General features: G+C 36.8%; 1 long non-coding RNA gene across 1 annotated transcript; it reads right to left on the bottom strand.

The window, feature by feature from the left end:
• Window positions 1-5077: 5077 nt before the first annotated feature.
• On the bottom strand, window positions 5078-8864 carry LOC123868022. The gene is made up of 3 exons (XR_006796556.1): window positions 8852-8864; window positions 7924-7933; window positions 5078-5141 (listed from the first exon to the last, which is right to left on the bottom strand). It is a non-coding gene; the product is annotated as an uncharacterized LOC123868022 (long non-coding RNA).
• Window positions 8865-14521: the final 5657 nt, after the last annotated feature.

The raw sequence follows: 14521 nt of genomic DNA, 5'->3' as shown, positions 1-14521 counted from the left end.
CTATGGACCTAATAATTTTAACATAATTTTGTGCTATTTTATTAACCAGTATGGATTTATAGATAATAATATACAGGGCGTAAATTATTTAAATAAAATTCTTAAACCTAATTAGGTCGATCGAGGTGAGAAGTCAAAGGTTTGTACGACTTTCGACAAAAAAATTGTTTTTATTAATTCAAATCTACCTAGACGCTAACAGAAAATAAAATTAAAAAAACTTCCGATTCTTTATCCTATTTTATGACAATTACACACGACATTATATTTATAACATCTCTACATTCCAGCTCTTGAAAAATATTCAAAATGTTATAAAACAGCAAAATTAATGATCCAGAAATTTCCTATATTACAGATTAAAATTCGTCCACGCAATCGTAACGGATGACTCCATTCTTATTTTTTATCGGGAGTGGAAAGTCATAATGAGAACTGCTATTTTGGCTTCCACTTAGGCTGGTTTCACTAGCGACATGTCACTCGATAAAACGTTTTTGAGACATTATATCGTATGATTTTTTTTAATAGCATCGAAGTTTCCAAGCTGATATAGTAACAGTGGGTAGGTAAGTCTATCGTATATCCAATAGCCGCTGAGGCGAACGTGTTCTAGAGTGGAAATGTATCGGTAAGGGAGTCGAGGGACGACTTTCAGTTCGTTGGATCGATGACTGACGTTGATGCGGTTGCAGGATTTTGGTGAAAGGAAGAGAAGCGCGAGAGTTGGTGCGTTCTTGGTAAGGCATAATATTACGTCCCGTACCTACTGGTTCCAAACAGGCTAATGATGATGATCTTTTACTAAAAAAAAAAAACAGAAATATGCACACACATACGGTTTCGTATAAAATTTATCCCATTTTCGTCGATTTCTTTAAAGTTATCTGTATTGTCGCAAGTGTACACAAGACAAAAAGTTTTAAAAGAAAAAGTAGCTAATGTAATCTTAGGCTTATAATGAGAAAATGCTATTTCTGTTCCCACTTAGTATAAGAATACGCGATATCGGCCGTTTTATTCCAGTACGACCTTGGTCTTTAATTGAAGGTGTTGACATAGATAGATGATTTATTAGCATTACACATATTCTACATAGGTACTATATGTTAGACTTGGAGTGGTGTTTTATGACGGAATAAATCAGTTGTATCGACGTCTCTAAACAATGTATTTTCATCATGTTACTTTGATGTGACGTCAATAAATTTATCGGATCGAAATTATGGATTCGCTAAGTGTCGATTGCGTACAATCTGCATTACTTCAGTTGAATGACTAAGAAAACAGCAACTTTCTTCTATACAGCAGAGATATTATAACATTCATGGCATTTGCGCTGCTGCAAGGTTTTCGGGTATTGCAGCTGTGTGCAAAATACAGCCGCACGGTCTTCAGTCTGATTCGACAAACAATGACTAAAAAAGACGACAAGGAAGCAAATACGCCTCATGCATGTTATATCTTTATGGTAAATCCACGTTGAGTGAAGGAAGGAAACGAAGTGATCATCATTTTATTGATTCTCATTTTAAGTAATATAATAAGCAAGTGTTCAATCCACCTTGGTAATATCCTATCTGGTACATTATTTTGACAAAAAGAAGTAAAGAAATCTCTTGCAAAAATACAATGTTAACATTATTAATTTGACCTCTAACTTACAAAAATGGTGAAAATAAAGTTATCTCAGTTAAGTAGTTCCTTCCCTACTATATTGTCTCTTGTTTGCAAGTGCTAAGTTAGATTGAAGTAGGTAAGTAGTTAATAATAGACGAGAAGAACTACTTAGGTATAACGTAAGAAATTCATATTAATTATACACAAAGAAATCGATGTTTGCGATGCTTATTAGAGTTTATTAGACGTCGTTACCTTCCACTGTAATTGGTAGAGTTAATTAGAGCATTCTAATAAAGGCCCGGCATTAATTAGGTTAATTAGGCCACGCGACACCGGGTCGTAGTCATTAATTACGCCAATTGCATCGCCAAATCTGACTGTGACACTAATTCGTATCTGCCTAAATATTATTGACTCAGAGACGACTGCGGTGTCTTACATTTGCTCATAATAAGCATAAGTTTTGTTTTAATATGGGGTATTTTCAAGTCAAGAATGAATAGGCATGTTCTAGGCAAGCGCGCTTCATCTTAGGCTCACTTGCCAGCAGGTCTGATCGCACCCTAACGCTTATCCATAAATTTAAAAAAAAATACAGGATTCATAGATCACAAGTGTAAATTAAAAATTTATAACACCCCCGACAAGTGAAGGTTACAGTAACTAGAAAAGAGCTGATAACTTTCAAACGGCTGAACCGATTTTCTTGGATTATAGCTAAGAACACTCTCGATCAAGCCACCTTTCAAACAAAAAAACTAAAAACGGTTTTTTAAATTAAATCGGTTAAAAATGTTATGTTTTGGTGTTGTTTTAGATTTAAGGTTACACTTCATACGCGCTTGTCCATACAAACGTATTACGCCGATTATTCTATTATTTCTTGTTCGAGATCTAAAAGACCTCTTTTTGGGTCGGGGGTTAAGAAACTTTACTAATATACATACTCGTAATATTGGTAGGTAGGTATACGTCAAAAACGTTAATCAACGTGAACATTTTATGTCACTTCCGTTATAAAAATGAAATTAACGGCTCGGGGACAGTAAATTGTGATTTAGTGGGGGTCAATTAGAGTTTTAATCGTGACAATAGTGCGGCATAATGTGTTAAATACTGTCATTCGTCTCGATGTACCATAGAGCTTGAATATTCTAGACAGATCACTTATATCTAGATACTTACTTGAAATTTCGCATGTAGGTCGCTTTTGATGTAGAATCACTAAGAAAGGATTTTCCGAAATTCCAACGGAATCTTCTAAAAATTTGAATCGACTCGGATGAACGTTCAAAAAGTGTATACCTACAATTGTACTTATTTTGAATAAAATATTTGACTTGACTAGATTTTACCAGCAGCTGAGGGCCATGGTTCATTCCCATGGATTTAGATTTCTTGGAATTTTATGAGCAGTCTTTGATTTTCGGAAAAATATAAAAATAAGTAGTTGATAAATTATTGTTTGTTTGGCTGTTTCTAATTTATCTTCAAATTCCCAGGTACACTGTCTGTCGTAATGGGAAGGGTTTTGGCCATAGTCCACCACGCTGGCCAAGTGCGGATCGTGAAGAAACCTGCATGCCTGAGAACTCTCAGGTCTGCAGGCTTCCTCACGATCTTTTCTATCAGCTTAAAGCTAGAGATACCTATGTAAGTGCTTAAAAGGCACATAACTAACTCATTTTTGAAGGAAACCCGTGTTCAGTCGTAGACCGGCAATGGAATGATGATGATGACTGTTGTAAAGAAACAAACAAACAAACAATCTACCAAAATAAGATAAATCAAACCCCCTTAGTCTACGGTTCTCTCGAAATGCGGGCGTCGATCTAATTGTTGTGAATTAATTGTTACATCCATTTAAAAACCACGAGCGCCCCATTGTGTCTGACAATTGTCGCCTACGACGTACTGATTGGAGCTGTAATTTCTCTTATTGAACAAAAAGTGCGCTTAATTGGTCAACACTTCAGTAATATGGAGTATGGACTTGATGATTTCAATAACGTACACATATTGAAGTGGCAATGGACAGCGAATGTACACGCTACATCTTCAGGTGTGTACAGTAAAATGATACTTCAGGTCACTGGTTACATGGTTGTTTATTTCTTAACTCGTATACCACTGAGTACAACAACGATCAGTACCGCATTCGATAATATATTCTTTCACAGGCCACAACTGACCGCGCGACGCAATCAGGCGATAACGCCATCTATCCGCGATTACGGAAACTAAATATACGTGATTACGAATTTATAAAAACATCTTAGCAGATTGTACAGCGAACATGATCAAAAACCGATAGACTCGGGTCGCAAGGTGCTAGAATGGCACCTTGCACCTGAAAGCGCAGAGTTGGGAGAACCCCTACTAGGTGGATCTATCCTCTAGTAGGGGTCGCTGGATCCAGGTGTCACAAGACCGGGCAAGTGGAAGTCCCTTACAAATGATTTATATGGATGACTTGACGATGATGATGATGATAACTTATATGGATTTATTCGAAACCAATACTTACACATTATTTTATTAGAAGCTAAATACTCTCTACATGTTTGTTATTCTTTTTCTCCACTATAAGATCCTATATCCGATCTGATTTTAACAGACCAATGACGTGACGATGACGTGAACAATTGTCACGTCCTACAGTAATTTGCTTATTGGCCTGTAAAACAGTAATTACCTAAGTACTTATTGTCCAATCTAAGTAGGTACCTACCTAAGTACTTATTGAAAAATGGTACTACGAAACTGCATACAAACTGATGAATACGACACAGTTATCAGCTGTTTGTATTATAACACTACGTGAAATAATGATGTCAAGTTTAATTTCTCTGCGCAAATAAAATACACGGAATCTATTATGCCCTGGCATGACTACCATTTCTGATCCATATATTAGGAAGACAGTGAATGACGCACGCATAGCAGATCATCAATCCAGCTCAAACAAAACGTTTCACGTCATTGACCGACACTTGATTAAAACAACTAAATATTTAAGCATTATTCTATTTCAAAAATAGTGAATACAAATAAACCTACGTAATCAACGTCAAAGGAACAAGCTTATTCTTAGGCCGCGCTCTCTTTGTTATGCGTTTTCGTACGAAATTCGGTCGTAAGAACACGGAAAGACAGGACAGATCCTGACCCTTTAAATCCTATAAGAGTACTCAAACTGGATGCAATTTATAATAAAAACAATTAACTCATATCCAGTGTGAGGCTAACCGCTTATTCTACGTAACTAACGCATCCAACGTTTTCGTACGAATTTTAGTCGTACAAACACGTACGAATACGAACGAATTATCCTGACTTTCCAAATACTATGACACATGTTCACATGAGTCAAATTCGCAGAAAAACGCATCCAAAGTGAAGTTACCCTAAGTGCTCTTATATTAATAGCTACTTGAAGGGTCAGAATAGTTTGTGCCTATTCGTACGTGTTCGCACAACAGAATTTCGTACGAAAACGCATGCAAAGTGAGCACAGCCTTACGACTATTAACGTGCGTTAAGGTGAAGATCTCGTAAATAAGATTAGAGAGATCATACGTCCTCATTTCATGTCGCATTTAGCAATCGTTACATTTTTTCAAAATCATTTATCATTTTTAACGTTAACGACGACCTCGCATAGTTCTCGAATAACAGAGGAGAGCTTTTTATTAATTTTTGTATTAAAACTGTCATCTCTGTTGACATTTTTAATATCATGTACATTATATTACTCTTTGCATTTTTAACCCCCGACCCAAAAAGAGGGGTGTTATAAGTTTGACGTGTATATCTGTGTATCTGTCTGTGGCATCGTAGCTCCTAAACTAAGGAACCGATTTCAATTTAGTTTTTTTTTTGTTTGAAAGGTTCAATTTAGTTTTTTTTGTTTGATGCAAGAAAATCGGTTCAGCCGTTTGAAAGTTTTCACTCTTTTCTAGTTACGATATACCTTCACTTGTCGGGTGTATTATAAATTTTTAATTTACACTTGTTTATTCACGCTTATTAATTTATTTTAACAATTTCATCAAACACCTTGATTTGTTTACATCATACCAGCACATGAAAGTGGTCATGCTTTCATGACCACTTTCATGTGCTGGTATGATGTAGGTAAGCCGCTGAATCAAAAACGGCTGAACAGCTTCAAGATATCGTCTCGTCCAAAATTTTTCAGTGCTTGAAGACCAAAGTCTTCGAACAATGTATGTTGTCAGAGATAACACATGAATCCGAGACGAGGTCGCTAACTATGTGACTATATAAGAAAGCTCAGTCACTCAGCGGGCGATGGAGAGAGCTATGCTTGGAGTTTCTCTACGTGACCACATCAGAAATGAGGATATTCGTAGATACTAACATAGCTAAACGGATTGCGACTTGCGAAACTGAAGTGGTGCAGGGAATAGTTAGAAAAACCCATGAAAACACATGAACGGCGCTGGAATGGCGACCTCAAACCGGAAAGCGCAGCGTTGGAAGACCCCTACTATTTGGACAGACAGACAACATCAAATGAGTCGCAAGGAGCTGCTGGATTCAGGTGGAAGACCGCAACGCGTGGACAAGAGACCAATGTCCAGCTATGGACCTCTATCGGTTGATGATCATCAAAAGCGTAAAGTATTTTAAACGATTCAAATAACCATGATCACTGGGTATAAAAATTCTACATTTATTCGAATGTCTCTATAAACTTTCTCAACAGCCATACATCAAGGCGGTGTTTCAGATTGCGCCTGCGTCACGTCTCAAAGCGGGTGAGGTGTGAAAACGCGAAATAAAAGCAATTCTTTCTAATTAACTCCCGTCCGAGATTGAGTCGTGGCCAGAAATAGAATCAACCACGGCTGATTTACGCACAACGACTGTTTCTGAACGCATTCTCTACGTGATAAAATCACAAATGAGGAGATCCGATTCTCCTGAAACGGCGGGTGGCGAAGTGGAAGTGGCAATTGGCAGAGCACATAGTTCAAAAAACCAATAGACTTTAGGTTCCTAAGATGCTGGAATGGTGAAAAAACGCAGCGTTGGAAGACCGCCACCAGGTCGAAATCGGTTAAATAGATAAGCAAGTAGACTGATGGACAGACGGACAGACAGACACAGTTTCGCATTTATAGTATTAGTATGGACTTTCTAATTAACTCCCGTGCGAGATTGAGTCGTGGCCAGAAATAGAATCAACAGCGGCTGATTTACGCACAACGACTGTTTCTGAACGCAACCGAATAATTAACGTTTGGTATTTATATGATTGTTTTGACTCAAACGGCTTAGTGCGACGTGACGATTATGTGGAATCCGATTTTTGAATGCATCTAAAGATTAATTTCTTTGAATCATAGAATAAGAGATTTCACAAGCAAGCTTTGATATTGAAACATAGATAAATAGAAAAATAGGCAATGGGTAATATTAATTACTAGATGAACAGACAGACAGTCTATTTGCTAAAATTTAAAAATCCTAAACCTAACTAACTGGATGAGTTCGTGGGCTTCATCTATTTGGTACAGAAATATCCCCGTCCCCCGCACCCTGGAACAATTATAAATACTTTTTATCCTGGAAAATCAAAACGTTCCCACGAGATTTTATCCGCGCGGATGAAATCGCAGGAATCATCTTGTTTATAATTAAATATTGATAGATTCGAAAAGAAACAGATGAAATTACATTTTAATATAGTAGACTTATTCAACATAATTAGTAGGTATATTATAGCAGATAGCTAATAGATATATTCAATCAAGGGCGATTGTGATTGCAAACTTGCATAGTACAAATTAAAGCTATCTTTCCGTACAAATCAATGCACTGGAAGTACAAAGAAAAAGGAATCAATGATAAATAATGAAAGTTCATGGTCTGATTAAACAGTCTGTCATCAACGCACCGGCCGCGCATTCTGCAGTATTTAAGGGTGGCCACAAATAAAGTATGAAAATCGTGGAAAGGTACGAGTTCGGGTAACATGGCTGAGTAAACATAACAAGGATCGAACAGCTTAATTTGCTATAATCCGCTAAACTAGACGAATCTGTACGGTGCAACATGCAGCATGCGATATTCACCGCCCGCCCTCCCACTGCTAAACATGCAAAAAAGCCAGCCTCCAAGAAAGCAATACGTACCACCACCACGCAGCACCACACAGATCCCAAAACCACTCGATGCATGTTTCACACTGAAGCATCCTCAGGAGATGTAGACCTTACAATGCACAATTACAAAGTGAGGCAGCCCATTACCTTGGTTGATAAAATATACTTATTACTTACTTTTAAATTTAAAAAATCCTCTTTCAATAAACTTACTTATTAATACCTTCTTAATAGCCTTCTTTCCATCTAGAGATAGGACTCTACAAATGGATATACTTTAAATAACCGTTATATATATTCATTTGAGGATGCGCCGTTACGATCTGCCCTTCGTCTGCGCCGGCCCTAATTGACCATTTCATCGCACTTATGCTTCATTAGTATTCGCGTCTAATTCGGTATCGAAGTCAATGTACAGCGAATACTGCGCTAAGAACTGACCAGAATTAATCGCGTTTAATTATATTCATATTGATGTCGCACCTCAGATCCCGTTACACTGGAGTTCCAGCAGAACATGACTCAATAAAATTAACATCACAACGGTCAATGTATCGCTCTACATTCTAAAAGCTGCTTAATTTTCTTAAGTAACTACCTATCTATAAGAACTTATATATGTATTCATCATCATCATCAGCCTGTGGACGTCCACTGTTGGACATAGGCCTTCCCTATAGAGCGCCACCACACCCGGTCCTCAGCCTTCCTCATCCAGCCACTTCCCGCCAGCCGCTTTATATCGTCGGTCCATCGTGCTGTATACCTATATGTATTATTTGTTTATTATTAGATGATAACTGCGATTCGATTTGGGTTTTTAAAACCCCATGGGAATGCTGGGTTTTCCTACCCAGTCCCCCAACAAGATTTTGAGAAATCGAGCAATTATGAAATGATTTAAAAAAAAAAATTTAAACCCAAGCGGATGGTAGCTACTATTGGGGACATCTGCTTATAGACTAAATTATTTACCTGTTACATTTTTTATTCAATGATAGTTTAAGTCAAAATATCTGTTCATATTATTTGGACGATTACAAAAATCAGTTACTTTGCATCGGCAATTAATCGTTTTAAAATGTTTTGAGTACATGATAATTTAAGTTATCTTGTTATATACCTATCATTATTTTGTATCATACACTAAACATAATATTACAGACAATAAAAGTACCTACTTGTTCTTAATCTGTTCATTTCCATACAAAGTAAAATTGAAAAGGCGTTATGCAAATTAACGTGTATCTATTATAAAATAATAGCAGTTTTTAATAATATAATAACGTGATTTATATCGTCCAGTTTTCGAGAAATGTAATAAATAAAAAATTGAAATGAAGACATAATTTAGGCGTTTTTTTTTTCTTAATTTCCTTTTATGGAGTATGTAGACATTATAAAGACTACATAATTATTTTAAGTAAAAATTAATAACCAAAACAAAAACCCATATCTACTAATAATATTATAAACTAGATTATGTCCGCAGCTTCGCCCGCGTGGATTGGTCAGATCTCCTGCAGCATCAAGATTGAGGAATTGGAATCCAAATTTTTTATGGAACAATGTCGCAAAGTTCCCTTAGCAATTAAAAAAAGGTAAATCGGTTCAGAAATCTCGGAGATATCAATAGGTAGAAAAACACAACTCCATTTGTCAAAGTCGGTTAAAAAAATAGCCTATGTTACTCCTTGGTTAATCCTCTACTTGTCTGTGAAAGTCCTGTCAAAATAGATTTACCCATTCCGAAGATTAGCCCGTTCAAACAGACACGACACTTCAATTTTAGTTATTAGTATAGTTGCGAAAGGAAATCTGTCTGTCTGTCTGTTACTTTTTAATAGCCTATCTGTTTAACCGATTCTGAGAAAACTTGGTACAGTTTGGTATAGAGATAACTTGCGTTCTGGTTGCGAACTTTCCTTGGGGCACTGGTGGATCTTCCAGCTTTTTTTATTCACTATAGGTACATATATATATATTTAACAACAATCACTTATTCCCTCTTGCTTTAAAAATACCCGAATTATAAATGTGAAAGTGTGTTTGTTTGTTGGCTAGTGCTGCAATGACTCTGCAACGGAGCAACGCGTCATCGGCGTGTTTTTTGAATGGATATACCTAGTTAAAAACTTATACATAGTGACATAGGCAACTTTTTATCCCGGAAAATCAAAGAGTTCCCACGGGATTTTGAAAAAAAATCGGCGCGGCTGAAGTCGTGGGCCTCAACTAGTAAGTTGATAATAGTCAATCTAAGAGTAAAAAAGATAAAGTTTCACGTCCATACAAAATTAGTGACACCTTCGATTTTATCGAACTAGAATCAAACACCTCGTAAATTCACCGGACCCGAGTCACGTGATCCAGTGTGAAATATTTACCATCAAAGCGACACGTACGACAGTAAACCTAATCTCATATCAAATGTCCTTGGAATAGGCCCTAGGATCGAGATTCCTACCCAAGCGATATAATCAGGCCGATTAGTAATAGAACAAATCGAACTATATGCCTTGCTGACGCTAGTGCTCGATGCATAATTATTAATTATTATTAAATAAATAAATTAATCACACTTCACACTAATATTATAAAGGCGAAAGTTTGTATATGTGTGTGTGTGTGTGTATGTGTGTATGTTTGTTACTCCTTGACGCAAAAACTACTGGACGGATTTGGCTGAAATTCGCAATGGAAATAGATAATATCCTGGATTAGCACATAGGCTACTTTTTATCCCGGAAAACCAAAGAGTTCCCATGGAATTTCGAAAAACCTAAATCCACGCGGACGAAGTCGCGGGCGTCAGCTATAATAAATAATCTTTTATATTTTCAGACTAAGGTAATTAGTACATTTATAAATACATTTACCTAGGTTAGTGTGTTAGTAATAATATTTTCTTATAATTGTATAAGTAATGCTTTGTTAGTAGGGACTTAATTATGTAAGTATGTAAAGTAGCCTACCGTGGCAGCTCTATGATGCCCGGTACCCGGTGGCCGCAGCTACCCAATGTTTGGTTATTGGGCAGCCTATTCTATCTTTAATTGCACCCATACTGTTGTGATTGCTACGAAGGCGCTGGAGGAGTGAGGCCATCTTTTTACTCGTAGGTACTTCATATTTAATCCTAATCCTAATCTTACTAATATTATAAATGTGAAAGTGTGGATGTTTGGATGTTTGTTACTCAATCACGCCAAAACTACTGGACGGATTTGGCTGAAATTTGGAATGGAGATAGATTATACACTGGATTTACACATAGGCTACTTTTTATCCCGGAAAATCAAAGAGTTCCCGCGGGGTTTTGAAAAGTAAATCCACGCGGACGAAGTCGCGGGCATCAGTTAGTTAATATTATAAACGCGAAAGTGTGTTTCGTTTGTTGGTTTTTCCTTCAATCACGCCGCAACGGAGCAACAGATCAGCGTTATTTTTTGCATGCATATATCTAAATACCTGGAGAGTGACATGGGCTACTTTTTACTTATCCCGGAAAATCAAATCATTCTCACGGGATTTTAAAAATCAATCAAAGCGTTAACTAGTAAGTACTTAATATTATAATCACTATAATCATAATTAGACATAGTCACAAAACAAGCCTTTAATAAAATGAATAAGTACTTATATTATGCTCTATATTGAAGTAGATACTATCGCGTGGGTCTCACCGCTTATTTCCAAACCTTCATCACAAACTTAAGTCTCATCTCACATTACTAATCGAATACTAATAACGCCGTCGGATTGTGTTTCCCCGTAAACTTTTTGTCGTGTGTTGCTGTCATTAAGATCATCGATTTGCATAAATCTAATTTAATTTGGATAATGTTTAACGTATTAATCAAACGGCTTTTTTAACCTTAGATTCTTTACTTGATCCCGAGTCGAATTGAAATATTAATCAGTAATCGGATTCTTGTTGTTAATTTGCATTCAGATGTAATTAAACAGGAGATTGGCTTTAAATTCTTTGAATTTTTTGAACCTCATACAAGCGTGGGCGTTAAGTGAATGTGGAGACTTGTTTTTATTATAAAACTTGATATAATAATTGATACTTATATTAATTATCTTAATGTACCTACTTAAGTTTTATTTATTGTTCCTAAGCTTAATAACATTCGATAATTATTATCTGCATCTGCAAAACACCACAAATTTGTTTTTTGCATGACATTTCTATCATCCTATGAGGACGTGACAGGACGAGACGGCAATCGGGGTATGAGGCGGGGGGACGCCCTGCACACCAGCACGTCACCCGCGCTATCCCGCACCGGGGTTACGCGGGGGCTGAGTGGGTATGCGGGACACCCCTACCCCAATTGCCATCTCAACCTGTCGCTTATTATATACTCATCTTGAATCAACTTTTACAAATTACTTACTACAATCATAACGATACCTAGTTTTTAGTTGAAAATTCAAAAAATTCTTTGTGCAGTCTTAAATTGAAGGTCGTGATAATTCAGCGGGCTTTAGAAAGTATTCAAATCAGAAATGAAGAGATCCGTAGAAGAGAACCAGAGTAACCGACATAACTCAACGGGTGCGAAGCTGAAGTGGCTATGTCGAAGAGCCAAATAGACGAGGGAATGGCGATCTCGTATCTCTAGACTCCAGTTCACTTACTAGGTGAGATTAAGACGAAATTAATCGATTTGCAAGGTGACGCTGAATTCAAACAGTGCTAGACGTAGTGGTGGCGTAGGGCAATCGCTACAAGAGGCTTATGTCCGAAGATCAAGACCATTGGTGGGCGATGGCGACTATTAACTTCTTTTGATTTGTACGCCTCGAGCTTCTTCGTGTTCAATTTGTAATCTGTATGAACTCTAAATTGGATCAACGCCTACACCCAGCGTTAGCACGATAGTTTCAACGTCGGCTATTGACTGCGCGTGCCATTTGTTTACTGTTCTCGCGGAGGAGTTAATGGTCGTTCTTTATCTTTATTGTAGTGACGCAAGACTCAGATAATCTATGACAATAAAAATTCAAACTCACGCAGAGTGCTCGGACATTAATTAGCGGAACTCCTAAATTTCAATAAATACCTCACCTTCGACATTATAATCGTATTGATTTATTTTATTGTTTCTCTCCTCATTTTGGGCATAATATGTTATATTTTTAAAAAAATATTTTTATGAGACATAATGAGCTTGTTCGGACATATCTCCAAAAAATGTAGGCTAGGTTGAGCGTTTGGTGCTACTAGGCCAGGTGGAAAGAAAAAGAGTTAGAAGACGTCGCCCACTCGATATGTCTATATTTTAAGAACAGATAACTCTGGTGGAGTGCCCCCGCATCGCTAGCAGCCGGGCAGCCGTAAAGGGCGGGAAGGCATGGTGCTGAAGACCGTGCGATGTTAAAAACGACCGAGGTTGAAGATGTCCATAATGATGTTATGGATACAGCATAGTCCAAGCAGTCACGACTGCTTGGTTTTGATTGTGCAGAGAGATTTAAAGTTTACTTACAATGCCGAGTAGGTATACTTAGTACGTCCTTTAAAAGACAAACCAACTAGCAAACGCACTTTTACATTCATAAATAATTGATATGGGTAATGATTCGTGGGATGCAGTGGCGTTTACAGGGTTTAAAGTCAGGGTAAGCATTAAGGTATGAACTTATTGTCTGGCAGGTCATAAGGAGAAATAAGTGTTGATTTATTTCAACTAGGGTAGGCAGTACTTTTACACTTCTATGAGCTGCACGCCACTGGTGGGATGCTAACGATTTGCAGTCATTGGTTTAGCCATAGGGTCCTATTAACTGACTCAGTTTAAAATAGTTGAGTAATGTGATATGGGGTCTAGGAGCATTCTTTTTTTTTATTTTTTTTTAAATTAACAAAATAAACGAAACCAAATCCTTGAATTGTTCCCGAAAAAAAACAACCTTCGGTATCACAAGCCATCTTATACAAAGATGTAGTATAATTAATGTGTTTGTCACTACATAAGCCAAAGTTATTTATCTTCGTAGCCGTATTCCAACTGCGCTGTACACAGACTAATTATAATCCCGTATCGGCCATATTGGGATTGATAAAATAACAATTAAGGCATTCTTAATGGTTGATACAATGGAGTCTGCGCCTGCGACCCGTTGATAAATGACTCTCTCTCGAAACGCTCTTGGCGCGTATTTGATTTATAATATTGTTCAAAAAAGAATAATGTTTATTCAAACTTAATCGATATAAAGATCGCTCGGAATCTCGATAATGGGGGTTCCGATTGTGTTCCTGATTTCGAAGTGTTGTTTCTCGTTTCTCTCTATTTAATAATTATTTAGTTATGTCTTTGCTTTAATAGGATTAAATTATTTATTTGATGCTACAATCTTGTTTAGTTTTTTTTAAATCCCATTAGCTCTTTCATTTTCAAGGATAAAAAGTAGCCCATGCCCGTCTCCAGGATGCAGGCATATCTCTGCCAAAAAGATGATGCTCGTGAATTTAAGTGTTTAAGAATTCTTTGATTTTCCTGAATTAAATGTAAAATGTCATTGTACCTACAGACTATTAACAAGTTTTTAACAACCTACACATAAACTATGCTCATAGGTACCTAACTCAAAAAACCGCCTAGCTTAATTACCTAAACTACTTTAAGTAAAATTGAGTTTACTTGTATAAAATTTGTCCGTTATCTTCAACATAAATTTTGGAGATAAGTAGGTATACAATTTTTTTTGTTGTCTAAATATATTAAAATCGAGCATTGGACCTGTGT

The sequence above is a fragment of the Maniola jurtina genome, chromosome 9 (genome assembly GCF_905333055.1).
Source record: "Maniola jurtina chromosome 9, ilManJurt1.1, whole genome shotgun sequence".
NCBI classification, from domain to species: domain Eukaryota; kingdom Metazoa; phylum Arthropoda; class Insecta; order Lepidoptera; family Nymphalidae; genus Maniola; species Maniola jurtina.
This window is presented reverse-complemented; position numbering and strand designations above follow the sequence as displayed.